The sequence below is a fragment of the Hyla sarda genome, chromosome 3 (genome assembly GCF_029499605.1).
Source record: "Hyla sarda isolate aHylSar1 chromosome 3, aHylSar1.hap1, whole genome shotgun sequence".
NCBI lineage: Eukaryota > Metazoa > Chordata > Amphibia > Anura > Hylidae > Hyla > Hyla sarda.
This window is the reverse complement of record NC_079191.1, coordinates 427949491-427953127: the sequence shown is the minus strand read 5'-3', so window position 1 is coordinate 427953127 and position 3637 is coordinate 427949491. Positions and strand designations below refer to the sequence as shown.

At 45.7% G+C, this 3637-nt stretch overlaps 1 long non-coding RNA gene across 1 annotated transcript; it reads right to left on the bottom strand.

Moving 5' to 3' along the window:
* Positions 1-1721: 1721 nt before the first annotated feature.
* LOC130363095 (uncharacterized) lies at positions 1722-3143 on the bottom strand. Its single transcript, XR_008891721.1, has 3 exons — positions 3129-3143; positions 2111-2308; positions 1722-2009 (listed from the first exon to the last, which is right to left on the bottom strand). It is a non-coding gene; the product is annotated as an uncharacterized LOC130363095 (long non-coding RNA).
* Between the last annotated feature and the right edge of the window lie 494 nt (positions 3144-3637).

The window sequence follows — 3637 nt, the reverse complement described above, 5'->3', positions numbered from 1 at the left end:
GCATTAAATCGGGCCACAGAGCCCATGTGAGCTCCGTGCAGCTTCAGCTATCACAGGGAGAGGAGATCCTCCCCCTGTGTTAGCCAAACTGAGACTGCTGTGCGCGTCGATGCGTGACGGTTAAATATGTCACGTGACAAGTGTGAGCCAATAGGATGTGATGGAGGCGGAGCATTTCATTCTATGGCAAATTTCATTCTATGGCAATGCACCGGCCCGAGTCTGAAGAGGGATGTCGTGCATGTGACGTCCCCCCGCAGACCCGCACAGGAGGATGTCAGTGACGTCACTCGTCAGGCCGCCGTCGGAGAGAAGCGCAGCGCAGGACAGGTAAGTGTGTCTATGTGTGTGTGTGCATGTGTGGGTGCATGTTTGTGTGTGGGTGTCTGTCTGTGTGTGTTTGTGTGTGTGTGTGTGTGTGTGTGAGTCCGGGGGCGGGGGGAACCTGCTTCTACCTATTGTGGGGAACCTCTCTAACTAATGTGGGGAACCTGCTTCTACTTAATGTGGGGAACCTGCTTCTACCTAATATGGGGAACCTGCTTCTACCTAATGTGGGAAACCTGCTTCTACCTAATGTGGGGAACCTGCTTCTACCTAATGTGGGGAACATGCTACCACCTAATGTGGGGAACCTGCAACTACCTAATGTGGGGAGCCTGCTACTACCTAATGTGGGGAACCTGTGACTACCTAATGTGGGGAGCCTGCTACTACCTAATTTGGGGAACTATACTGCACCTAATGTGGGGAACTATACTGCCAACCTAATGTGGGGGAACTATACTGCACTTAATGTGGGGGAACTGTACTGCACCTAATGTGGGGGAACTATACTGCACCTAAAGTGGGGGAACTATACTGCACCTAATGTGAGGGAACTATACTGCACCTAATGTGGGGGAACTATACTGCACCTAATGTGGAGAACTATACTGCACCTAATGTGGGGGAACTATACTGCATCTGATTAAGGGGGGCAGGGGACTGGTGAAGGGGTACATGGGACTGATTAAATATAAAAAAATATATATTTGTCACAAAGATTTTATTTCCTCTTTATGTACGTTTATGGGTGGGCGCCACAAGGTCAGCTCGCACAGGGCGCCTGAACACCTAAGGCCGGCCCTGTATACACCTCCTCTCTAGCTCTATCTGTATACTGCTGCTATCTCTATGGGATCAGGATATACAGTTGTTATACACCTCTCCTCCAGTTCTAACTGTATACTGCTGCTATCTCAACATCACGACCCCCACCATGGGAACCCACCATGGGAACATACTGTTTAGAACGACGAGTACGGCATGGAAATCGTTGGGACCCACGTGATCAGACATCTAATCCCCTATCCTTTAGATAGGGGATAAGATGTCTAGGGGCGGAGTACCCCTTTAAGTTCCAGTGCACATACCCAAAAGTTAATCCTTTGCAACCGTATGACCCCTAGCAAGTTCCCTACATGAGTCCCATTCTTCAGAAAAAGGCTCGTGCATGGAACCTGCTGGGTGTCCTACGGTTGCCTCGGCAACTGTCCCACCCAGCATCAGCTGCCTCTCCCTGCACCGCATTCTGCAGATCGCGCAGGAGAGCAGCTTTGGACATTTAAAATAAAAAATAAAAACTCATGTCATCCATTTTGCTAACACTATTTTTCACACACAGAAATAAAATAAATGAGTCGAACAAGTCAAAGAAATGTTTTAAAAAAGGGGGAACTTTATTTAATATTTCTTACAATGTTTGTGTAGGGATTTTATGTAACCTCCATCACTCACTAAGAGCGAACAGTAACTAATACTCAGGACAGGAAAAACCTCCAGAGGGGAGGAAACCTGTAGGGAATCCATGGCTACTGTACTGCCCTTCCTCTGGGCATACTAAAGGAGGTTACCTCTAGAATTTGGGCAAAGTGTCTGTGTATGTGCGTGATTCCAGGGGTTATGTCTTCATCCAACTTCTTGCTGTAGGTCCGGAAATGCGACTCCACATGCTGGAAATACTGCATCTAAGATAGGAAAAGAAAAGATAGATTATCTACATGTTTATTATAGAAATGCACATGGAACTGCACTAAAGACCTTTAGGACACAACAATATGACACTTACCGGCAGTCACAGTCATGTGTATGAGTCTCCATTCCCGGGTACAGCGTCCAGCATCGGCCTCTGACTGATGAACAATGAGCAGGAGCCGTGTTATTTCTGCTCAGTGCTGCTCTCTGGTGGACAATGGTTATGACATCACATGTGTGACACGCTGCTCCTCCTGGGAGTTCTATTTGAGTAGTGCTGCTCTCTGATTGGCTGGAAGAAAAAAGAAAAAAAAAAGCTTTTTAACATATTCTGCCTGACTGTTATCTAAGGGATTTTTGGCAATTTTTATTAAAATGACGCTACTCTCCGTGGGTGCGTTATCTTTGTTTCTCCTAACCAGACACTCAGAATTTGTAATATCATTTGGTGGCCCCAACAGCCTGGGCCCATAGGTTTCATACACAGATCAGTGCGGCTCTGGGAGGCTCAATGAGCATCGCTGGCTGCCGGGACGTCTGACAAGTGACGTTCCCGACGTTGCGTCCCGGAAGCCAGCGCTGTCCATTGATTTAAAGTGGTTGTGGCTCCTGCTGCCAGTTAAAGGGGTATTCCAGGCCAAAACTTTTTTTTATATATCAACTGGCTCCGGAAAATTAAACAGATTTGTAAATGAAAGAATGTAGAATATAATCATTCATCCAAGATCTCACCTACAAAAGGTGCATAATGATATTTCAAGAATTGCAAAATTGAAATAGAATTTAAATTTATAAAAAATGTCAATATAAAAAATATGATAAAATATATATCATGGCACTGATATAGGAATAAACCACCACTGGGCCCTAGTGGGGATATTCACATAATATGTAAATTTTAGAACATTATTCACATTTCTGGAAAATAATAAATTGGCATCAATCTAATAGTCCGGCATCCAATGGTCCAATATAGCGGCAGTCAATGTGGTAAATTTGTAAATGTATGGTCTGATCTCAGTTGGACACAAATCAGATTGCTATCAGTCCAATAAATGGAACTGTCACTGACTTCAATATATGTATCACTGTTGTAATTGTTATGATCTCACCAAATCCTGGGAACGCCCGATGAGTACTGCTGTAGTAGACTGCTGTGATGGTACAGGCAGCGATGTTAGAGCTGTCACCGATCCAGGGGTGCGCTTGGCGTAGCGCGTTATGTACCGGCCGTACTCCCCCTCTGTGATGGACAAGCAGATGCAGTGTTGGTATATCGTGGTGTCCCTCGTGGTGGATGAAATCCCGGCGGGGATAGTTCCCTCTACGGCAGGTCAGTTGTATAGTCCAAAGACTCGGACCGGACCAATGGTAAAGGACGGATGTTTGAATCAGTTCGTCTGAAACAGCAAATGCCGCTGTGCTGTGTTCACATTGGATGTATATCCATAAGATGATATAGTGCCTGATGAAATCTATAGCCTAGACGCGTTTCAGGGTACTATAGCCAGTATTAGCTCCACCCTTTCTTCAGTAGGAATAGAGATGTGTGATGTACAGCTTGCTTTTGCTTTCTTAACCCTTTAAGGACCCAGACAAATTTCACTGTAGGACCCGGCCA